At 41.9% G+C, this 25950-nt stretch overlaps 1 protein-coding gene across 10 annotated transcripts in view; it reads left to right on the forward strand.

Annotated features, from left to right (window-relative positions):
* Positions 1 to 25950, forward strand: part of Enox1 (ecto-NOX disulfide-thiol exchanger 1) — a 564401-nt gene that overhangs the window by 280804 nt on the left and 257647 nt on the right. For all 10 annotated transcript variants that reach the window (XM_039094030.2, XM_039094033.2, XM_039094034.2 and 7 more), the window contains one exon: positions 9696 to 9839. The gene's annotated coding sequence lies outside the window, so the exon portion shown is untranslated. The remainder of the gene's footprint in view (positions 1 to 9695; positions 9840 to 25950) is intronic.

The raw sequence follows: 25950 nt of genomic DNA on the forward strand, positions 1-25950 counted from the left end.
GCATCAAAACTCCTCATGACTACATATGTAAAACTGTTACACCACGTCCATGTAACGCCCAGTCACTGTAGTGACCTTGAAGAAGAGTATAATACATCATGATCAGTTGAATTTATTTCAAGTATATGAGCGTACTTCAGTATTTGAATATTAAATATTGAATAATATTAATTTGAATTGGTATGATGACATAAACAAATGATCTGATTAGCATAAGTAGATTCAAAGACAACACTCTTAAATTTACATACTTATGACTAAAAACTCAGTGAAACTTAAGTCAAAGGAGCCTTCCTCAGTCTTACTAGAGGAAATCAGTTTAATTAGCAAACACCTGTGAAAACAATATATAACAATGACATAGCGATACCTTCTTTCAATAAATACAAGGGACAAGTACTATTCTGGCCGTATTCAAGCAGCACTGTACTGGAGTTCTGTGCCTATATAATAAGGCAAGGAAAAGAATTAAAAAAGCACAAAGAATAGGAAGACGAAGATTTTTTTGGAACCCAGGAAGACCTCATAGTTTCAGAACCATATGCTTGATAATATCTTTAAAAACTGTAAAACAACTGAAAATCATTTTATGTATGAAAATTTTAAGGCAAATAAATGGAGAATTAATCCTATTGTACCATGAAGACTCTGATTCAACAAGTTGATTGTTTCTTAAAGGATGTAATTATTGAAAACATTTTCACCCAGCATTTTATATGGAAATTAATAAATTTGGTATTGAAATATATATATATATATAAATGCAAAGTCTTGGAATTTTAAGCCATATATATATATACACGATATATCTCAGATGCAGTTTCCTGAGTGAAGAAAAAGCTCATAAGAGAGAAAATTAGTTTTCCCAGGACAGACTCCTAGGTGCCATGCTTCTTCTTCCCTTCTTTCCTTTCATCATGTAGACTCTCTCACCTTTCTCTTTCTAGCCAGCAACACTGTTGACAGGCATAAGGACGTACTGAAGACCATGTGATGAGCTGATTTTCTCTCACAGCTTTTAAAAGTCTACTATATGGAAACAAAGGAGATAATACTTACCTCACCCTTCACCCCAAACAAAAAATAGTTCTGTTTGTAATAAACCTTTACATCAAGCGTAAAACTATAAACCTTCAAAAATTAATAGAATATCTTTGAATGATACCAATTATTTACTAGGATACAATATATAAAAAAGAATAATTAAATTTAGCAAATATGCAAAGTTCCTGCATTGTCCATGGGTAACACACAGAGTGGAAAATTAATTCACTATATATATAAATAAGATAAAGAAATCAAACTCAAAATGTATAAAGAATCTTTGCATCTCAAATAAAAACAAACAAAGCAGCTAGACCTGGTGACACAAATCTGGAATCTGGAATCTTCTGACACAGGAGCATCATGAGTTCAAGATCTACCTGAGCTACGGAGAAAATTCAAGGCCTACTGGATAACTTAGTGTAATTTTTGAGAACTTACAAAATACAAAATAATAAATAAATAAAAGGCTGTGGGTGTATGTTAGTGAGAGAGGCCTTGGGTTCAATTCCTAATAGCACAAAAATAACTTTTAAAACTACAAAAAAAACCTCTTCTTCAATGTGCAAACTACTTAAGCAAATCCTTCATAAAAGAAGATGTAAGAAAGTTCAGTAAACATTTGAAACTATAGTAATGATGTTATTAATCAACAGGGAACTGTAAATTCAAGTAAGAGTTCACTGTCTTTTGGATCACTAAAACTAAAAGTACCAGAACACCAAATATTGCTGATGATAAAGTTCTAATACATCATTTTTTTCTTGCTGGTTAGGGGTATGAAACTTTAATTTTTTTTCTAATTCTTTATGAACTTAAATGTGAAACTTCACCATGACTGAGTATTCTCAAGCCTATCAAGTATATCAATAAAAAAATACAACAGCAAAAAAAATTTAGGAAAAAAAAAAGAAAACGAAAATATAAAAGACTTTGTTTCGGTCACTGTTCTACTGCTGTGAGCAGTCATCATGTCCAAGACAGCTTATAAAAGAAAATATTTTGTAGGCTTGATTACAGGTTCAGAGGTTTGTTCATGGCATGAAGAGCATGGCAGGAAGGCACGGTGCTGGAGAAGTAGCTGGGAGCTACATACTGATCCACAGGAAGCAGACAGAAAGGGAGAGACTGGGCTAGCATGGTCTTTTAAAACCTCAAAAGCCCAGTCCCAGTGACACACCTCTTCCAAGGCCACACCTCCTAATCCTTCCCAAACAGCTCCATTAACTGGTGACTAAGCACTCAAATGCATCAGCCTATGGGGCCATTCTCATTCAAATCACATGAGTTCTGTATAAAAATATAAATCCCCGATACTGGGGAGATGAATCAGCCAGTAAGCATCCTGTCTGCTCTTTAAGACACATCAGATTCTATTCTCAGTGCCAGTATTGACGTATGTACTATCTATGACTCCAGTCCCAGGAGATCTGAACCCCTCTGTTTACCTCCTTGAGCTCTGTGCACAGACACGCATACAGACAAAAATGCCCAAACAAAAATAGAGAAAATAGAACATCTTGAGTAAGAATGTTCATAGTTGCTTCCTTTATTAGTAACCAAATACAGGCCCAGCATAAATGCCAATCATAAAAACTAGAAATGAGCAAGAGAACATTAAAGAAATTATGGTTAGTGTGTGTGTGTGTGTGTGTGTGTGTGTGTGTGTGTGTGTGTGTGTGTGTGTTCCTATGTGTGCCCCTGTGTGCATTTATAAAAATCAAGTGCAGACAAAACCATCTGTGGATACCAAAGAAAGAGTTTCGTGTTTGACTAGAAGGTGACCATCAGAGGTGATGAGGATGCTTTTGATCACAGCCATATGAACATCACTTGGGTCATACATTTAACCAGACTCATGGACCGTGTGCTTAGGACGGTCTATTTGACTCCATCATTTGCATACCAGATAACAAAATCGACGATGTGGTGTTTGAGATTCTTGACTCATTGGAGAAGTATTTATCAACCCTTGGGTTTTCAGTACTTCTACGTTTAAAAGAGACTACTTCTCAGCCAGCAGTGCCCAGTGCATAGTCACTCTTGCTCTCCCTTCCCTGGGAATATAGACACACCCAGACTCTCGATCTCACATTTGTGGGTATTCTTAGCCACAACCCCATAGCACTGCTCAAAATCCTGCTATGCTTTTGGACTGTTTCTTATTCTGATTTTTCAGTCCATCTAACTGGTGAAAATTATTCTCTGGATTTTACTGTCTCTTACCACCACCCCCCCATATATTCTTACTGCTCTTTCTTAATTCACTGAAGAGTCTCTTCCTGCTTATTCACAATATTGATGTAACAATTGTCTTCACATCCCATTCACAATCTGTCTGATAGAAAAGAAAAGCACTCTAATTCATCCCAGGCCACTCTACACATTTTTCAACTTTGTTATGCTAAATGTATATTAATCATGTTCTCCAAGTGCAGAAAAATGTTTCCACTCCAGTCTTCAGTGTGTCATCCTGTTATCTCCCACACTGCTCTTCAGATGCAACATTCGTACCATCTGACATTTTTGATATTTATTTGTACCCTTACTGTAGAGATTTGAAATTGTATATGAAGTAGATTTGAAAAATTGTCTTTTTTTAGGTTATATGAGGATGATGCTACTAAAGTTTTATCATTTACTCAGTGCTTTAATTTAATTAAACAGATAGGCATGGATCCCCTAGTCCATGTCTGGCCCTACACTGAGAACTATAGATGTTTTGCACCCATGACATATGTATTCTCTGTTTTAAAAGAGTCTGAAGCCTAGCACACTAAGAAGTTAAGAAGTAGGTATAGTTCAGCATGTTAAACGTGGTGTGTGTGTGTGTGTGTGTGTGTGTGTGTGTGTGTGTGTCTGTGTCTGTGTCTCTGTCTCTGTCTCTGTCTGTGCCTGTTTGTGTGTATGTGCATGTAGGGGTACTAATTTCAATGGACCTGTGGCCAATATACTAAAATTTGACTACTGTGAGTTTCTTCAGAGTGTTATTTTTGGTTGCATTATAAGTTATGTAGGTAGCTGGTTAAAAAAATATCAATGTTCCAATAGAAATTGAGCATTTTCCTCTTCTACTAAAAGAAAACTTAACTTGACATGTAATTGAAATGATTGGGCTGGCACAGGTGTCTGTGAAACTATTCCTAGACAGGCATAGTGTTGCAGTCAGTGGGCTGAGAAGACAAGGTCTGTCCAATGTGTGCAGACACCTAGTACAGGAACCTAGACTGAGTAAGAATGCAGTAGAGGGGGCAATTCTTGATCTCTTCCTTGGAACTAGAGTTCCCTTTTATTTCGGCATGGGGATATTTGAGCATCTACATGCTATCAGAACCATTCCATGGCCCAGAGTCACTAACCATTGGTCCTGTGTTGCAAAATATATTATCCCTTGGTTCTAAGAATTCTAACATGAACTGAACCACACTCAGGTTTCCTTGATCACCTAACCCATTTCTCCATTAGTAAGCTCTCAATTCTGCAGATGTCTGTATAGAAGGATAAAGATCCTATCACTTCTGTCTCTCAGGGGAATCTTATCTATAACAGTAAGCCTCCTTCAGAAAAACAGAGAAAATAGAATACAGGGTATGTGCACACACACACACACACACACACACACACACACACACACACGAATGCACATACCTGAGTGTATGTATATACACATACATACAAGTAAAGATAAGGGTCTATTGTGAAGCTTTAAGCTTTAGTTAACATGATCTTGGAGACTGGCCAGTTCAGAGTCCACCACGTAGACCATAAATCTGGTCCTGGCTTGGCTCAGTCTTCTAGCTTTGAGTCTCTTGCAGGTTTTAATCAAATCATTGATTGCCAAAACCATAGTCTCCTCTTCTGAGGAAGCTGGCTGTTGGCTTATAAACTTCCACCAATTCTCTTCCAAAGGGGCCTCTCCATAAAATCATTTACAACATGGACACCAAGTCGTGCAGACCAAGAGTGATGTCATCTCTGACTTTTCTAATTCTAATTAATAATTAATAATTTCTTATTCTAATTCTGAGGCCGCCATAGGCCTAGTGAAGGTGGTAGTGAGCCACCCAAAAGTATAAATACAAGTATAGCTTCATCTTCGTGCAAACAAAAAATGCAAGTCCTGGACTTTTTGTGTGACCCACTTTAAGTTTCCAGACAGAGGTAAAGGGGAAGGGTCATTTCCTACTACAAACGATAGCATGCACTCATGTATGTTTTAGGGCAAGTGCACAGAGCTAGAAAGACCTGGGATTACATGTCTGAAGGAAAACTCACCATGGTGTACTGGTCTGGAGGAGTGGTTCTCAACGCGTGGATATCAGATATTTACAGGAAGATTCATAACAGTAGCAGGATTACAGTTATGGAGTAACAAGTAATTTTATGGTGGCAGCACAGAAAGGTTGAGAATCCCTGGTCTGGTGTGAGTTAATGGTCTTGATTGGAAACAGGAAAATGATGACAATGTTAAGACCAGGCTCCTTGTTCTTTCATTTACAGTCGATTGTGGATTGACATTAAACATCCAATTAAATATTTAACAGGAAATAGGCAAGAGAAAAGAAAATCTAAGCTCGCTTATGAATCAGAAAAGCCCCGTGTCTAACTTTGGAACCTTAAGTAATACTTCCAGCACAGTCTGTAAAGTAAGACTGAGAAGAATCATCTGACTCTGAAATGCTGTTGCTGCTGTCTGTGATTGGCAGGTTGAGCAATGCGTCACAAACACAGCAGGTTCATGGGCACCAGGTTATGACGTCACTGAGAAGAGGGTAGGGAGTGGTGGGGAGCATGGCAGCCGGGGAATACAGGTCTCTGTCGGCTCCCCTACCTCCATCCTTGCCAACCTTTGACATGAAGGAATCCATTCCATTGTGATCAGATCTTTCTGTTCCATTTCTAAAGTGTCTGTTAACGCAAGTGCTTTGTAACTGGGTAATCCAAACAGCCACTTCTGTAGCCTGTGCTCTAGACACCTCAAGAATCACTAGAAGTTCCCTCCATATTTTGCCCCTGCAGAATAAGACTGAACTTAGCCAGTTAGAGGGACTGTGGCCTGAAGCCAGGTAGGCCAGATACACCTGCAGGAAGAGTAGAAGCAGGGGGATTCTTAACATGTGGGGTCCCTCTGGACCACCTCAGTCCCTGCTCTGGGGGTTCATCCTCTTGGGTAGCTAACTCCAGGTTCGAAGGCTCACTCTCCTCTAGCTGGTAGACTGCTTCCATTAGATCCAGAGATTTGGCTCAGAATGCTCTCCTTTAAGGCTGGAGATGGGAGAAAAATACGTATGTCCAACAAGGAATTTGGATCAGATCCTTGAGAAGATAGGAGGATGCCCTCGTGGGTTGTTAAGTAGTGGTATGTACTTAATTAGAGACATTATTATTATTATTATTATTAGTCATTCTTTTGCATATATCACCACGTATATGAGAGGATAGCAAATTGTTTGGCTTTTGTCAAGAGGACAAGAAAGAAGGAAAGCTTGCGTAGAGTACATGGTGATGCATAAAGAATGCTGTCATGGCTTAGAATGGGAAAAGAGAAGAATCACTGGCCTCTCTTAATCTGGCAAAAGATGGAGAAAGAGAAGTATAGGCGGAGACGCATCCATGGCTCTGTCCATTTTGTAAATCCTGTCTTCTTCCTTTTGAGATATCATAACAAAATAACACAGACTGGGATCTGTACTGTGTAAGGGTTTCTTTACTCCTAAGAGGATGTCGGATCCTCCCATGGAGACTGCAGAAAGTGACCTCCCTTCACCCAGAATGAAGCATCTTCTGTAAGGGCCCTAACCCTGTTATTAAGAATGGAGAAAGGAAGCCCCTCAAGACTCAGGCACATCTTAAAGTCACCACCTCACTGATGTCACATCAGGAAGAAAGGTGGTTAAAGTGCTGTCCCTGGCCTATACCTCGGGGTTAGGGGCAGAGATGGGGAGAGAGAATTAAAAGTACCCTGTGCCTTTTCCTCTTCTGTTCAGTATGGTCTCGAGGTACGGACACGGTGGTGTGGCTTAGGGGAATCCTTGAGAGCAGGTGTATGTCAAATACAACAGTGAGGTTTGTATTTTAAATCTAGAAACGGTGATAAGATTCTTGCTAGGGTTCTTTCGAACCCAAGTCCAGGACAGAGAAGGAATAAGAATGAATATTCATTAGTGCAGTAAGGCAAATGAGACTTTTAATGAATTTAATTTTTTAAAATGAGTGATACAAAAACAAATAGAGTCTTTGTTTTCATTGCCTCTGGTGAGTCGCAACCACTGTGCTTGTTAAAAGCACATTTTATCATCCTTCCCAGAGTAAAGGGTTGCGAGCTCTCTTCTCTCTCCACAGCGACATCCACATTTTCTTGAACAATACCTGTTAAAGGTCACATTGAAGATCCAAGTCACAAACCCTATTATTTAAATTTGAGCCTAAGTTTAAAAATGGCTTGTCTAGAGCTTGCCAATTTCCATTAAGAACCACAGTGTCATTTCGAATTAGTGCCAAGTTGAGCAGGACCCTGCAGGATATTGTATCTCTTAGCAGCAAGGCATGCATGTTCTCCTGGCTCTGTTCTTGACCTCTCTTGTGACAAAGAAAACAATGTCAGACCTGATGGACCTGCTTTCTTGTAGAGTTCCTAATTTTCTGGTAACATCTGAGATCATATTTTATCGTGCCCGGCTCCTGATGGCTTACCATGGACGCTGCTTTCCTTACTGAACCTTCTTAGCTCCCCTTATTCCTGACTGGAGGAACCTCAGACCCTCTGAGGTTTCCGAGCGGTTACCCCCTCAGTGATGTCTCATACAGTCTAGCGGCAGGGTTATGACTTTGCATTAGCCTTCAGCCATGAGTTCGCACTTCTCCGTGTACGTGATGATCTCGCTTAGTGTACAAAATGACTGTCTAGAGGAAGGTTGGGTGGGGGAAATGTGACAGAGTTTGAGTTCCGTGGCCATGCTGGAACTTTCCATCTCATTCTCATTAGTACTGACTTAGTTGTTGTCCTCTGTGAGTGTGTTTTCAGGGGGTGGGAGAAGGACAGTCTTACTCTCTGTATTTCTTATTATTTATTACTTGATTCATTCATCGCTAGGGTGTAGTGGCTAAGTACCTTTGGGTTCCCACCCCTCCTGTAAGCACACCCACACATTTTACTTTGAATTTGAATGCTAGATTGTGTTTGAATGGAATCAGAAAGAAGAAAGGAGGTTCACTGTGGACTGTTTATTTTGTACTGCTAGAACTTAGATTCTCTGTTCCCTCCCTTCCTCTCTCTGTCAAGTTCTTCCTCCTTCTTGCACAGCTGAACTCCCTCTGTTCTCTTTTCTTCCTCACGTAATAGCCCCCAAGCTTCCGACCTTGAAAACACTATCAACCAAGTCCTGCTGTTCCTCCACTTGTGACTGAGGTTTCACTGCCAGATTTAACATAAAAAATGTTTAAAATGTCCCGCGTGGCGATCCTGGCTCCATCCTTTCCTAGCCTGTCTGGGGTACTTCCCAAGGGCGGCTCCAATGAGATGAAAGTTCCGAGGCTCAGACAAAAGCACAAGACATTGAAAACTGGCACCATGAGTAAAGTTTTCAAGTGTTCAGTTTCTGGGTGCCATTCCTGAGACACACTGAAGTGGGGGGCGGGGGACAGCTGGTGGAGGACAAACTGTGAGGGCTGTGGGTTCCAGAACCATTTGTTAACTGACTGAAGATGAAAATAGAAATCTAAAGAGAGGCCTGTCAAACCTTACTTAGGCCCCCTTCAGTCACTCAGATGGTGTTACTGCACTCAGGCAACCTCTGAGGATGTAGGCTCCATCCCCATCTGTGTCAGAAGTAAACCGTGAGTCACATAAGGGGACCCATGGAAGTGGGAAGCCTGCACTGACATTATCAGCACAGCAAAGCTCTTGAACCTCCCTGTCCTGCCAGGGAGCTACTTGGTTTCCAAGGAACTCTCTTTGTTTGCTTTAGGAAAGAGAGTTGGAAGGAGAAAAAGGCATTGCCTAAGCCCCGAGGTCCGCTTTTCACAGGGCCTAACAGACTAAGACAATATTTGGTATAAACCTAAAGCAAATTAGGAAACACAACTTCATAATTAATTTAGTAATATTTAAACGTGGTATCTCGTGGGGAGGGGGGTCATGCGCCTCTCATTGGTTGTGTTTATGAAATAGTTTCTAATCTCAAGGCTGCGAGGTGAAATGTGAGCAGAGCCCGCCTGAAGCCCTGGGATTTTGGTAGGAACAGGACTTAGCCCTGAGCTCAACAAGATGTTCGTCTGCTCTTCTCCTCCTTGGTGCAGGGTGGATGATGTCGATCCCCCACCGCTGCCCTCCTCTCCCAAGACCATAGACATGGGGAGAGTAGGCTCTTCCTCAGTGTTCACAGCCCACCCAGGGCTCTTCAGTCTGAGCCTGAGGAGGTGACGGGAAATGGAGAAGTAAGATTATAAAATATTCTCGGCTGTTTGCAGTTTCTAAATACAGTATTAAAAGCTCAGTGTCTCGCGTCACCATTTATGAATTAAATGATTTGGGTACAAAATTAATAGAAATCAATAAAAAGCACACTGAGTGTACTTTCAGAGCGTGGACCCTGGGACTGGCAGTCTGTCCTGGCAACATTCCCTAACAGTGTGCCTTCCTTTGCTTCCAGAAGCCTTTGGCATGTCTGAGCGGAGCCGACCCGTCTTCCGTGGGAGCTCCTTTGAACAGCTTCCATAAAACATTTTTATGCATACATTGCTTCAATCAAGACCCGAAAGGACATCTCTCCATCTTCTCCACAGGCCGTTTTAAGGTTTGTGTTATTTAGTTACATTTCTATTACAAAAGATATTGTTAATTGTAAGGGATTTTTTTTTTCTTTAAAAAACAATGCATTGGCAATACCTTTCAAAAACGGCCCTGCAGGTAGATACTGCACGAGTTATGAACCTTCATTTGACTGGGCAGTAGACATGAGTAAAAGGAAACTTACAGCAGTGAGTTCTCATGATCACGTGTTCTATGTGATGCTGTGAAGATATTAGAGATAGCAGGTTCCACATAGACATTTTATTTCTAGCTTTACAAACTCTTAACCGGGTAGATTCCATTAGTTTCTATTAGGGATGACCATATATCAGATTTTGCTAAGGATTTTTAATCAGCTAGTATTCACGGATAAAATGAACTTTGAAATATCAGAAGACAATACTGCGTTGGTCAGTATTAACTGGCGTCATCACCCAGGCATTTTTAAATTCGGAATCTCAGTGGACCAAGTGTGTTCATTATGTTCTACCAGGGGGTACTCACCTCATGCTTCTTGGATGGTAAGGAATGCTTGTGTAAGAGTGTGTATGTATGCGTGCATGCATGCACACGTGTGTGTGTGTGTGTGTGTGTGTGTGTTAGCATTTTTGCAAAGCTAGCCACACTTTTCTCACTTGAGGGGCAAGGTGGTTAGCACACCTTTCTTTCATCTGGAAGTATGTATGCCTCTGAGATAGCATCAAATAAAATACTTTTATTTTGAAGACACTGTTGGAAAACACTAGATTCAGTTCATGCATCTTTCATAGCTGGACGAACGAAGCAGCAGCGTACATAAGGTAAGACCCAGAACACAGAGCAGGCAGACACTAAATAAGGAACAATGGAGAAGCCACACACTAGCTCCTAGCATAACACATCTTTTTCCCAAAGGCATTTATTTCGTTTGGTGGGACTTTTATTCTGTCCAAGGTGACAAATGTCTTCTCCCTAATAGACCTTTACTGTGTTTTACTTTATTTCTTTCCTTTCTATTGAGAAATCAGAGAAAATTTTATTGCAATCCTGGGCTGAACTCCAGCTTCCCATCTCATCGTCCACTGTTGAGTCTGGATTAGCTTGCACTGTAGAGCCCGGCTATGGGTGTTTATCCAGGACCTGGGGTTGATGGGAAGTTGTGCCCCCATTTCCCACTCCAGTCTGGGATCTGGTAGCTTGCTGGACCTTGATGACTATATCCACAGAAACAAACACATTTGGGTGGACGTGAGGGCTCAGGGGTCACGTGAGTGACCTCCTCTCAGACAAGCCGGATTCTCCTTCACCTGTCTTGGTTTTAAGCCTTCACACCCAAATATGTGGTTTCCTTTTATGAGCCGTGATTTAAAAAGACACAGAGAATGTGGGACCCCTTAGTTCAGTTTTAAGTGCACGGATTACTTTATGTATAGCGTGAATATGTCCTCTGAGAGCTATAGTAATTTGCTATCTTAACTTCAATGCTGTACCTGCTACAGGCAGCTTTGCGTACATACACAGCTCCAGCCCGGACTGCATTTCCATCCTTTGTAAGTCTGACCACTTCCAGTCTTGCTGTGAACCACACTGTGGTCACTTGTTCTTCTGTGACAGCTTGTTTCACTTAGCAAACTTTCTTCATTTGTCACCGGAATACCATTGTTTTCTGGGCGTACATCACATTATAAAAGTGCACTGATTATTATTTTCTGTGCATGTGTGCATAATGGGTGCAGGGCATACACAGCATTTCATGATTTTGGAAGTCGGAGGACAACTGCGTGGAGCTGGCTCTCTCCTTTCGCCTTTCTGTGGGTGCTAGGGTCAAACTCATCCCACTGAGCCTCACCCACTAAGACACCTCACCAGCCCATCCCTTATTAATTTAGTTTGTGGGCGTAAATGTTTATTATTATGAATAATGTTATTACGAACAATAACAAAGCCGGGAAGATGTCTCTCCAAGCTCTTTTCTCAATTCACATATTTAGAAGTAGGACTGTATGGTGCTTACTTACATAAATAGTATGGTATTCAGAAGTGGGATCATATGGTAATTCAATTGTTGATTTTTGGAAAAGGTTTCTGTGCTGTTTTCCTCCATGACTATTAACATCTGAACTTCTAACAAGTGATAGGCCAGTCCGATTTCTGCATGTCTTAGCAGCACCCATTCTTTCTGCTGTTTTAATAACATCCCTTTTGATTGGTATGAGGTGACAGATTTCTGTCATCTTTGCCTGAGTGCTTGATGACTTAGACACATTGACTATTATGTATCTGCCTGGGGGACAGCTGTTCTAGCTCCTTCTCCCCATTGTTTAGCTTTTTTTTCTGGCTAAAGATTATTTGCTTTTGGCTTTTGAGTGGACAGAGTTCTTATATGGGTTATGAATTAAGCCCTAGATGGATGGGTGGTAAGCAGGTGCCTTCCCATAGTACGTGTGGCACCTTCACTCTGCCTGTGGCTTCCGCCCCTACACAGGGGTTTTATTTGGTATAACCCCTCGAGTCCATTTTGCTTTGGTCCTCACTCTATTTTTGGTGTCATGTGTTAAAAAACAAATTCTACCTAGAGACAGTGCTGTGGGTCTGTTTGCACACACACACTACTTGAGAATCATTCTGGAGGTTTAAGTAGTCCATCAGTCAAGCGTTGATTTTTAGTGTATACTTTAAGATAAAAGACCATCTCATTCCTTTCCAGGGTTTCTAACACATGATGGCAGAGGCTGCCCTTCCCGTATTTTGTAGCCAGCAGAACTCAGACCATCCGAGGACATTTGAATGGGTGTACATAGGTCCATTTAGGACCCTCTGTTCTTTTCATCTCCTTGTCTGTCTGAATCACACAGTCTTGTTTCGCTTCCCATGGCTTTGCTGTCTGTTTTCATGTGAAGAAGTAGATTATAGGACCAGCAATGCAGTTCTTCCTTCTCAAGGTGACTTGACTATTATTATTCTTTGGGATTTCATATGAATTTCAGGATTATTTTTCCTATTTCTGTAGCAAACTCCATTGGGGTTTTGAAGAGATTGCATTGATATTTTTGTGAATCCCTTTGGTTAGACCAGACATTGGAGCAAAATTAAAGCTGTTAATCTATAAACACGAGGGCTTCTATTTGTTTACAAATATTCCCTTGGGGATTTTCAGGAGGGTTTGTAGTTTTCCGTGTTCTAATACTTTGTCCGCTTGGTTAAATTTGTTCCTGAGTATTTTCTAATTTTACATTTTTATTGATCAATGTTGTTTGACAGTTTTATACGTGTATCTGATGTATCCTGATTACACTCTGTCCCTATGCTCTCAAACCTCCCATCTCCTTTACTGCTCTCTCCCCCAGCTTCATGACTTGTGCTTGTGTTTTGTGTATCACTTAGTTTAACAAAATCTGTGTGACCATTGAATTGCAAGTGTTCATTGGAGCCTGATCAGTTCATTGCTGAACGGACAATTGACAACAATGATCCCCATGCTTTCTCATTCTATCAGCCACAAACACTTTAGCAGTGAGGGGGATCCTGAGTCCCTGGTCCATTGCTGCCTCACTGTAGACCTGCCCATTCTCCTGCAGACCCAGTGTGGACAGGTGTCCAGAGATACTGAGTTTGTGTTTACATGGTTGTCTCTTGACCATAGAATGACATCCACAGCCTTCTGGTCTCCTGACTCTTGTGTTCTTTCTGCTCCATCTTCTAAAAGGTTCCCCAGGATTCAGGGGATATAGGACAAGAGTCCAGTGTAAGGCCGGGCTGCCACATGGTCCCGGTATCTTGAGCAGCCATGAGTTTATATTTTCCACCATTCCCAGGAAAGGCAGGGGTTCTCCGATTAAGGCTGAGAGAGGCCATTGTCTATAGGTATAAACATGAATATTTAGAAGGCAGCTTGACACTGTGTCAATTTAGCTAAACCACCTGCTCCTAACTATTTTTATGTCTTATTGTAAATGAGATTGTTCCCGTAATTTCCTTTTCCACCGTTAGTTGTTATTATGGAGAAACAAACTATTTTGATGTTCGTTTTCTATCCCGACACCGTTGGCTTTATTAGTTCTCGTGGTTCTATATGAGATTCTCAGAGCTCTTTATAAAGATGATGTCATTCTCAAACAGGTGATTTTTTTTGTCTTCCTTCCCAATAATGATGCTTTCAATTCATTTTACTAGCCAAACTGTAACACCTAGAGTTTTAATGCTATGCAAATAGACATGTGCCAAAAACAGCACGTGTGCCTTGCTACTAATCTTAAAGGGAAATTAGATTTTCATAATTGAGTATGGTGCCTGGGATGGGTGTTTCATTCATGACTCTTAATATGGTAACTTAATTTCTCTCTGTACCTAAAATGCTGAGCTTCTTGTCTTTAAATCATGGAAGGGCATTAAATTTTGACAAGTATCTTTTTATATCTAGTGAGATAATCCTGTAGTTTTTATACCTTTTGATTGTTAACACAGTTTATCTTGTGGAGTGGCTTTTGGATATTGAACCACCCTTGCAGCCCAGAGATCCCACTTGCCTAGAATCTTGTTTCTGTGCTGTTGAATTTTTGGATAAGGATTTTTTCATCTCTGCTCAGTGGAGACACTGTCCAATAGCTTTCTTTCCTTAGGGTGTTCGGGGGCTGGCATCAGCAACAGGGGGTCATTCTGCCATTTTGTAGGAGGTTTTGTAGTAATCCCCCTCTTCCACAACTGAAAGAATCCGAAAAGATTAGTGTTGTTTTTCTTAAACAGTTGTTTTTCTTTAGTTATCTAAAGCCTTTCTTTGTTGAAAGGTCTCAGATTTCTTTTGACTTAGTTAACTTGGTAGGCAGTTCCAGCGCTCTGATAAAATACGGGCAGACGGCAGTCTGTTACCTGCTCCACTCGGCGTATCCAAATGCTTGGTGTCCTGTTCTTAACTTAAGTCCAATAATATTTCTTCATTTCTCATGTATCAAAGAATCTATAATTCCCTCTCCTTTGTTTCTGCCTTTATTTATTTGAACTGTCCTCAAAAAAGTTGAGTGTTTCCCAAACTCATGTGACACTAATAAATTTATTCTACAGAAAAAACTCCTCGGTACCATTATAGTGTATTTTTCTAATCATTCTTTTATCCTTGGGGAGATATGTCCATTTTATGTTGTTTGCATAAAACTTTGTCCTGGATATTTGTATAAGTCAATTTTTTGTCTTGTCTTCCTGTAAGGTCCTGCCTTCCACTTTATGAGCACACAGAAACAGAGGAGCATTAAGTGTCATCTACTGACACCTCAGTCATCACTTTGGGCGGGACCATCCTTTGTGTCATAAGATTGAGTGAACTCTGCATTTTAGAATTTTTCCAATCTCTGGGTTTCATGACACCTCCTCCTAATTTCAGCCACTGTGATAGAGTCAGATCTCCCCTCCCAGCACAGAGGAGGCCTGCTGCTACCTGCATCCCTCTCTCCATAGATCACGTAGTTGCTGAGCCGAATACAGGGTAGGTCTGGGACCTTTTCTACTTTATCATACTGCTTGAACCTTCTGGTTTTCCAGCCATCTAGAAGCACATCTACTGCCTCTGGGTATGCTTTTTTTTGTAAGACTAGTGCTTTTAGTTTGGCATTTAAAGGAGATCATGTTTGTTTGATTCAGGAACATGGTTGTGGGAAGATCATATTAGAGTTTAGTTGAGAAAAATAACAGGGAAAGGCCATCTCTGGGGATGGCGAGAAAGAGCTGGGCCTGGACCCCAGCAGCAGTTGAACAGACATCACAGAGATAATTGGTCAGTTACCAAGAATGGAAAAGGGGGAAACAAAAACCAATACCTGAAATCTGAGGAAGGTTTACAAAAGGATGGATTCTTTTCAGCATGAAAACCTTAGTTTCAGCTCCCTCCCTTCCAGGCCACAGGCTTTGTCAAAAACTAGATGACCAATTTTGTGGGGCCCTGAGTTCTGACTTAACCTCTCCGGGTTTGCCTTGCCTCCCTGTCAACTCCACCCTCCTCTCGCTTCCTCATACTTCTTGCTAGCTCATCTCCATTCTTCACACACCCTCAGTGTGGAGAAATTACTTGACCAGTTCTGTTCCTCCTGATTCTGCCAAGAGCTGGGGCCAAGTTTCAAGTTAAAAACAAAGGACAATAGACCCCTGACCTTCATGAATTTGCCCACCCTCAAAGCTCTGGTAAGGCCTATGATGTAGGCGTAACACCTCTCCAGGGAGAAGTAAATTGTTGTTACCTACCATTGCTTTTGAGTTTTATGTAAAAAAGGAATCATAGACTTCTGTAACCCAGAGTTACTTAATAGTCTAATGGAAAGAAATCATAGTTTAAGGAAGCACCATTGTAGGCAGGGGCATCCAACTTCATGTAGCCTTCAGGATTGCCTTCAGGGATTGCCTTCAAGATCTCAGCTTCCACAAGAAGACACAGAAAACATGGAAAGAGCCCAGGCCTGCTAGCAGAATATAGCCTTTGCTTCCTAATAAAACGAGAAATCCCGTGTGATAAGATTTCTCATCTGAAAAAGACTGCATTTATGAAAAAGGGAAAATAATGACAAAGACCTTCCATTACCGTGTATTAGCTATTTATGGCTCTCCGCCTTTGCTCCTGGGTAGGGTTTTTCCAAACAGTGTTTTCTTGCCCTGGTGTCTTTTGTACATAGGACACGAAGTTATATTTGACTTCATGGAGTTTCTCATTTCCTGAAATAGACTACCAGCTCTATAAACATTGAAGAATAAATATTAGCTTTATGAAAACACGTTTCCCCACTAGCTGAAAAATAGCATGTAATAAAAAAAATACAAGGATGTAATATTGAAAATTATAGATCAATATGACTTCTTATTGTGGATGTATATCTAATCCTTGCACGTGGCGTCTGCATTTTCAGAAAAAAAAATGCATGCTGTGTAATGCCACTTGTGTCTGTGATAAATTTCCCTCCCTCACACTGTCCAGTATATCTCAAGCGACTCTTGCCTCAGTGAAAGGCTTAGGCTTATTTTACAGTATGAAGCTGAAAATGCAGTGCTTCACTGTTCCTCATGCTAAGAATTTCTCATGATCAAAAGATAGTAGAATGCTCGCAGGTTCCTTCCCTGGCCCATTGCCCCTCCCCATACACACACACACACACACACACACACACACACACACACACACACACACACACAAATATGCTGTCTGGGAGTTATATCAGAAAATGCTTATTGGAAATTTTGGAAGAAAATTAATTTTTTGTGAGGGATATTTTAAAAAGTCAGTTGTGACCTTGCATATCTAGTTAACACTTCTAATCGTACAAGCTGGTAGTTCGAAATCTGAACCCTAGATGTATGTGTATAGTAGCAACAGGAGCGTGTCATTCATCAAGTACGGTCCTGAGGACTCCCATTCATATACCAAAAGAAGGAAGAGTAACCCATGTGAAGATTGGGTTCTGAAAGACTCTTTAAGGAGGAATGCAACCTAATTATGTCCAGTTATTCATTTCCATCTGGAAATAGTCATCAGCTGCCCAAAAGGTCAACCGACTTCTTACATCACAGTCACTCGATCCTCTGAACTGACTCACTCTCTGAAGACCGGAAGTAATCAGATTTGTGTTTTTTAGCTCAGAAATAAGACAACTAAGCTGACGTAATTTGTATTTTATTTTTGCTGTGAAGAGACACCATAACCAAGGCAACTCTTACAAAGGCAACCATTTACTTGGGGCTGGTTTAGAGCTGGAGAAGGAGCTGAGAGTTCTGCCTCTTGAACCTACGGCGGCCAAGAGGGAAGAGACTCTTCTGCACTGGGCGGAGCTTAAGCCTGAAAACCCACCTCCACAGTGACGTACATCCTCCAACAAGACCACACCTACTCCAACATTGTCCCACATCCTTACAGTGCCATTCCCTGGGCCAAGCGTATTGAAATGGGAATGTTTGTCTAATTATCTGTCTTGCTTCACTTTTCTCCAGAAAAGATTTTTATTGTGGAGCAGTGTAAGCCTGAAGAAAGGGAGAAAACCTATGTATCCACCCCCATACTTTACAGTGGTGACGTCACAGCTCTGATTTCAAAAGTTAAAGAGAAAATCGCCAGCCTTCCTATTCGTCCCTCCACTGACGTGATGTTTCTTACAGATATGTGTCTGTCATTAAAGATGTTTCCGTCCATGTATCACAGGGCACCGTTTTTCAGTTTACACAGATGGGATCCTGCTAAATGTTCCTAGACCACTTGTTTTCTTCCAAACACTATTTTACAGCATTATCTCCACTACTAGCCAGTTTTCTACATAAAACGTGCCATGTGTCCAATTTCATAGGACAGTACTTATCATCCTTTTGTGTGGACGGTCACCTGCCTGTCCCAGTCTCTTCTTGACAGTCAATGTACAAATGAGCTTTTGATGGGAATCAGCCATATGCCACTGTCAGAGAATCAGCAACCAGGAAATCCCCGTTCTTTAGATCCTGCCACAGGGAAAAAAAATTATTTCTTTCCTATCCACAAAGCTTCCGTTCCATTTTGCAATTTGTACAAAATGCACAAGTCTTCTTGTTGGTTGATGTTTATATTTATGCGTACTTCTGAAGATGGTTCACCAGCTCCACCTCAATCAAGCCTAATTGTATCAGAAGGTGAGCAGTGCCGGCAACAGCAGAACAAGGACACAGGCAAACCAGAAAGAGCAGAAGAAGGCGGACAGTTTCCAGTCTCGCACGCCTGGCGTTCAGGTGGCGTCCACAGGGGATGCTTTTGGAAGTACATTTGCACATTCGTTCACACTCCATTATCTCAGAGGTCAGCTCACAGAGAGGCCTTTTCCATTAGACCAAGAAAAATTTTTCTTTTTTTTTTGTCCTTGGATTTCATAATATTAGAAAAGAAGGCACAGGATTCATAAAAACTTCAGTACCTTGTTAAATATTTCAGACCAATCTCATTGTACACGTTTTAGTGTCTGGTTCCTTCACAGGATGAGAGCTATCAAAAGCTCTCAGGTGAGGACTGCAGCGGTGGCCTGGCTGTGAAGAGCACGTGCTTATCTTGCAGAAGACGTGAGGAGTTCAGTTCCCAGCACCCTGTACATCGCTACTTTGAGGGCCTCTATCGCCCTCTTCTGGCCCCCATGGGCAACTGCGTTTGGATGCAGCCATATACATAATTAAAAATAAGATTTAGACAGGGAACAAGCCTGAGACAACCACCACAATGGCACCACAGTGCTATACTAGACAGGGCAGAAAGCTAGCCTGAGATGGCCACAAGTCCCTGTCCCACAGTCCTGGGCTGGCAGACCACACCCCAGACAAACTCCACCAGCTGCCGCACAGCCAGAGTGGACAGCAAGCCCAAAATGACCCCTGCCCAGTGCCACACTGCATGGGTGGGATATAGCACTCCTGATAGCACTCCTGAGATGACCCGATACACCCAGAGATCCTGGGCGCCACTAAGAGGAGGAAGTAAACGTGGAAAAATGGAGGAGAAAGAGAAGCAGAAGGCTGTGGGCACAGTGAGGAGAGGCAGAACTGGAGGCCCGAGAGTATTGAGGATCTGCCTGATGGGAGGAGCCCGTGATGCCACCTAAGGCCATGCTGGGTCCTGGCCTGTTCTTCTACGGGGGGGGGGGCATGTTGCAAGCAGGGATCTATTAGCACCAAAGGCCAGGGCTTGTCCCTAGACTGGGCTGCCTCCCAGGTCATGTCGATGTGTGCGGCCTGTGTAGAACTAGCCTCACCTGTCTCCTCAGGGCATGAGACCAGGAGAGCTGACACCACCCCTCTCCAGCTGCCACACTTGGGAGGGCAGCTTGCTCGTCCCCTAGTTAGCACAGTAGAGCTGTCGCTGGTTGTAGGAATGACAAGTGAGCCACCCCAAGGGCATGAGCATGGGAAAACTGGCCCTGACACTTGTCTACCCTGGGTGCCATGGGTGAGGGAGAGATACCTTCCCTGTCACTCCATTCCTCTCAGCCTGCTTCAGGCAGGAGAGCTGGCCCTAAGGCCATGAGAGCAGGGGAGCTGGCCCCACCCTCACTGGCTATAGCGCTGGGGAGAGCAGCCCCTGCTGTAGCACTGGGGAGAGCAGCCCCTGCTGTAGCAATGGGGAGAGCAGCCCCTACAACTTGCCTCAGCAGCACCGTAGAGCTGGCCCTGGTAGCAAAGGCACAGCTGTGCCTGCCCTAGGACATAAGAGCAAGAGATCTGACCCTGCTACCTCTCAGGCCCAACCCGATATCCACCCCTCTGAGAACTGCTTGAGCATGTGAAGGGGCCGGTCTAGCAGATCTGAAGCTGCAGGATCTCCATGACACAAGGCAACAACAGGACATCTGAGAGGAGTCCGGGTGAGGATTCAGTGTTTGTAATATAGTCAAAGCCAGAGGGTTCTAACCAGATCAATGAATTATTGCAATGAACATTGGCAAGCAAAACATGTGTGGACAGAAGAGTGTACTGTGGGGCTCACTGTGAAACACTACAGATTCCACAGTGAGAGGTTCTTGTTTGCTTGTTTCTTGATTTGTTTGGTTTTGTTTTTCCTTTTGGGAAGGAAGTTGCAAGGAAGGAGGGTTGGTACAAGAGGACAGGAAGATGAGTGGGATTGGGAAGTGTGATGTAAAATTTACAAAAAATTAAATTAAACTAGATGCGGTGGCACTGTCCACCAAGCACCCAAAAGGCAGAATTGAGCTCTTATTCTATGAGTTTGAGAGCACCCAGGTCTACATATCCAAGACCAGTCAGAGATACATAGTGAGACCCTGTCTAAAATTAGAAAATAAAACACTATATCTTTTAAACTCCTTTTCTTGGGTGATAAATATCAGTGGATTTGGGCATTTTTTTATGAAGAATTTTTCCTAGCATATGATAAATCTTGTTTAACTGATCAAATAAGTAAATTAATAACTAAGTATTTTAGATGGTATGAGATTATTTGAGCTAATGGTATTTCAGAATTCTTATTTAATGTCTTTTATCTATTAGAACAGTAAACTTCAACACCTATGTTGAATTTCAGCCTCTATGATTTAAAGAAGTCTAATAAATAAATTAGAAATAAATAATAAAACATTTTTTATTTGACGTTACTGAGGGCATCATTTTCCAAGAGATCAAAATTAAGCGTAGAGCTCCTGATTCATCTGAGGCTCTGAAGATGTGTCCTCCACGTTAACTGTGAGTCACGTACCTCAAGGACAAGCCTATTTCCAAATCCTGTTCTGTTTTGCCGCTCCTAAGAAAGTACGTTTTGGAAATAGATTATATTCTTATACAGAAATATGTTCAGCCAATCCCTACCACTAAAACAAAAAGTAAAAACCTGACAATTTTAAAAATGGAGGAGTAGTGAGAGCTGAGGAAAAGTTTCCCTTGGTAAAGTTCTTGGGCATAGGCATGTAGGCTGAACATTCAGCCAAGGAAGTGGATGACTTTAACCCAAGAGCTAGAGAGGCAGGGATAGGCCAGTCCTTGGAAAAACCTGCTCAGACTGCTTAGCCAAATGGGTCATGAGCTCACTCAACGAGAGACCCTATCTCAAATGATAGGGCAAAAAGAAACTGAGGAAAACTGAAGACAATTGACCTCAACCTTTGGCTTACACACACACACACACACACACACACACACACACACACACACACACACATGTTTGTGTACAAAATATGCACATACTCACTCACTTGTGTGCACCAGTGCACACACAGATTTCAAGAATAGAAGCAATTATTTCTAGAATGGACATAGCCTTTCCTGTTTCAGTTGCTGATTTTTAAATTATTGACTCCTTTTTGTGTACTGCTAATCAAGTGTAAATAATCTTACCACCTTCCAAATATAGTTTTCTATGCAGGAACAATTAAGGAATACTGACTAAACACTTCCTCAACAGTGTGCTGGCCATTCCTGAAAGTCAAGTTCAAAGGGCTTTTCTCCCCCGTTCCCATCTTGATTTTTGTTGTACTTGATGGAATTCTGCTAAGCTAAGATTTATGCCAAGTTTAGTTTTCACTAGACTTTTGTAGCTGAGCATAAGTCCTCAGAAAATAGAGTTTCTGTCAGAGCTTTTGACATCCACTCCGTATCTCTGCTCTGCTGCCTGTCACTACACTGCTTAGCCTGGTGCACACGTGTGCGATCACCAGGGAAATGATCCGTTACAGCCCTACCTCCTGGCTCTAAGTAGGGCTTTTCTATGGCCGCCCCAGTATCCATAGGCTGAGATAATTAGTGCCGTTCTATTACAAAAGTTGGTCCGTTTACCAACACCAGCATCACTGGGCTCATGATGCTTGCTAATAAATGTGATGCGTTCTCAACAGGCTGTAAGTCCTCTCTCTGATCACTTTAGAGAACCAAATAAATAGCCACACTATGTGTGCAGCCACACTATGTGTGCCAGTTGCACTGCTGTTCAGCCCAAGTTACCTTGCATGTGGCCCTGATTCCCTGTCCCTTCTCCCTCAGGGGCTGGAGAAGAGTGGCCGGTCTTTATTCATCCTTCATTTATTATGTGATTATTCCAGACATGTATACCGTGAAAAACGGTCCCGTCTCCTCTGCTCACAACTTCATCATCCTCTCCTTCCATTTTATTTCCGTACAACTCACAAAGTGCAATCAGAGCTGCCCATATGTGCATCCTGTGGGGCCACACATCTGAGTATGGGCAACCTGCCAGTGGCTGGGAAAGAAGGCTGATTCTCCCTCCCTCCTTCCCTCCCTCATCAGTAGCTCCACAGGGGAGCAGACCTGTGAACTCCTTCCCAGTCTAAGCTGGGGGTCAAGTGACAGAACCAGTCTAAGCTGGAGGTCAAGTGACAGATCCAGTCTAAGCTGGGGGTCAAGTGACAGAACCAGTCTAAGCTGGAGGTCAAGTGACAGAACCGAGGAAACAGGTCTTGTGACCTCCCTGCTGTGGTTCCCCTCTTTCTATGACTCTTCTTTTCATAGCCCCAGGTAAATTTTTATAAGATGCAATTACTACCAAGTAGCTCTGATGGTGAGTTATTAGTTTCAGTCAGGACTTGAGAAAATAGCCATCGAAATCTGAAATGGCCCTAGGAAGAGTAGAAAGTCTAAGTGTGGTTCTTTATGCAGATGGGACTATCATCATCTTCATTTTGAGTAAGTTGAAACCTGAATTTGGATCATTTTGTATAGAAATGGCTGTGCAAAATTCGAAGACAATGCATCCTCACCAAAGGTGTTGAGCAGACAAAATTAGATGAACAGATCTAAGCAGAAAACATTGCTGGTGGTAGGAACTTGGGGAAATCATTAACATTGTGTGTGCTCTTAGTGCTTGCAACATAGAGATAAATGCCTAGGCATGATGCGTCTCAAGGTTGCTTGGGAAGAGAAAAATCACTGCCGGGAAGCCTGCTGATGGGGTGAGCACAGACAAGCACCTTTTTTGGAATCCGGGGATGCTCCTTGTTGAGGGCAGGGGTATTCTTCTGGGTAGCTGCTGTAATACAAGCTTACCGCTGATGGGAATCTTTGCTACAATACCAGACACTTTATCCTCCTCACGAATCTTTAATTCCTCTTCAATATTTTGACTCTAGGATGATCCACTCTGAGAAGAGCTATGGAAGTCTGGACTTAGGCCAGCATAAGGAGATTATGTTAATTTATCCTACAGTGAATTTACCTAAAGTCAACCGTAAACTCCGTATGTCTACGGGTCTCCTAATGTACTTTTTTAAAAACTGGAGTACAGTTGCATTAACAATTGCTTTAAGACTCTAAGTGTCTTGCTGGTCTGACTCAGAAAGTGAGTGATTGTTTTCATTTACATACAGCATTTTATTTCCTCTCCAAAGTAAGATTTTAGTCCAGGAGAATAATGAGACACTGATGAACAGGGAGAAAGGGGTGATAGAGTTCAGATATTCTCCCCTAGCTTGAGAGATAAGGGAGGAGATGATAAAGGGTAATTGCCCACCAACTTTCCCTTCCCTGTCACCCCAGGGTCTGTCACACAGCCAGCGTCTCTACAGTTTAATTTCTTCTCCTGATAGCTCATGGTACTTGTGGCTGGAGTTAAGGGAGGGAGTTCCTTTTGTAAATCAACACAAGAAACCATGTTTGTTTTTATGGGAAAGACACATATTTTTCCATATTTTTGAGAAAATGTGTAGGGCGCTGGAATAAATAGCACAGGTTCACCAGACTGTTTCTACTATTTACTTATTTGGAATTTCCCACATGCATGTGTATGTGTGCACACACACACACACACACACACACACACACACACACACACACACAAGGGGGGACGATTATTTCCTAAACAATGAAGTCTCTGTTAGAAATTCCATGCTGGAGTCGGGGTTGATTGGACACACCTCTCAGCAGCCCAGAGGCAAAGGCAGAGGAAGTCTGTGAGTTCTGGGCCAGCCTAGGTGATTGATACATTGAGACCCTGTTTCAAAAAAGGGAAGAAAAATATCTATCCCTAAGGTTTAACAGACAGTGTGTGATCATACGCCAGCTCAGAGGCTGAGCTAAGTAAATAAAATTTTGTTTCATGGGACAGAAGTTTTTTACTTAAATTTTTGTACTTAAAATCCACTAGTTCAAGCTTTTCAGAATTCGTGTGTGTGTGTGTGTGTGTGTGTGTGTGTGTGTGTGTGTGTGTGTAAATCAGCTTACAGGACTACAGTTGCAAGAGAAACAGAGCTCTCAACACTTGGACCTCAATTTGTTCATCAGAAACATTACTTTGCAAGAAATGGAAATACATCGAGATACTCCATTTGCAAGGAAAATATCTGTTCAAAACCTGGTAATGTGTATCAATTCCATAGCTAATACAATTTACCTGTTCTCACTCCTGCTAGTCTTAGAAAAGTAAGGCAGTGCCCACAGGAAGTTCTTGGGCCCCTCATCCTCAATGAGAACATGTTGTTGCTCCCACTACAGACTGGAGGTGCCAACGCTGCATTTTTGTATGAACGGGAGGTGACGAGACGGGCGTGCCATTAACCTTTTATTTCACTGCACCTGTACTTTTTTCCCCCTAAAATTGCCTAACAGAGCTTCCTTTTGCCGAGGCCTTGGAAGGCATATGTGGAAGCTGACTCATGACAGGCTGTGATTTAAATGGTTGCTGAACAAATAAATAAGAGAATTAATTAAAGGTGGCCAGGAACGGTGACCTTGCCAAATTCTTGTAACTTCCATGGCTGGATACCAGATGGGCAGGGGCTGCTCTCTCATGCTCCGTCTGCAGAACCCCAGTCTATTTACTGCTGTGGCTCCTGGCGAGCTCCTTTCCCTCAGCCCTGTGTGCTCCATGCCCTGTGCTAGCATATTTTCCTGGAACAGAAATCAAGGAAATACGGTTTCTAAAAATATGCTTTATGAGGTTTTAAGACTGCAGTCCTTCTTTCTACTAGTTCATTCACTTAGGGAGCCTAAGATATGACATTCACAAACCAAAAATGAAAAAAAAAACAGATTTTTAAAAACTAAATAAAAGAAGAAACAAAAAGAGAGAGAAAAAATGAATAGGCAATCTGGTTTCATCTATGCAATGCCTCATTTTCACAAAGCAGGTAAACTCTTCTATTTCTGGAAATTTCATTTTTGTGGGCTTATGGCCACAGGCATTCTGTTCTTACTAAAAATGGTAAGTAAAACATTTTCTTATGGATTACTAGCACCAGGAACTTCTCTTTGCACATATTAATAAGTATAATGTGATAGGTATTGTTTGTTGCTCAGAGTTTATAAATGAGAAAATTGAACCTTTGACCTTCGAAAAAGGTGTTACTTTGGGATAGCTCTCTCCTTTCTTATCTCCCTCCTCCCCCTTTCCTCTCCTTTCTCTCTCTCTCCCTCCCTCCTCCTCCACTCCCCCTTTTATTGCAAAAGATCAAGCTTTTGAGATATATTATTTTTATTTTATGATATGGTATTGTGAAAACTTATTAATCACAGAAGTGAGAAGAAATGTACAGTGACAGTCATATATTCCCAGGATATATCACTGTGGCCCTCCCAATCCTACATACATGACTTTATCTGTGGCCATATTTCAGACTAAGTTGTAGACCTCGCTACGTTTCTGTACGTATCCTCCTCTTGCCTGTGTATAATGGCTAGAATTCAAATTTAGCATAGAATGAAAA

Source organism: Rattus norvegicus, chromosome 15 (genome assembly GCF_036323735.1).
Source record: "Rattus norvegicus strain BN/NHsdMcwi chromosome 15, GRCr8, whole genome shotgun sequence".
Classification (NCBI taxonomy): domain Eukaryota; kingdom Metazoa; phylum Chordata; class Mammalia; order Rodentia; family Muridae; genus Rattus; species Rattus norvegicus.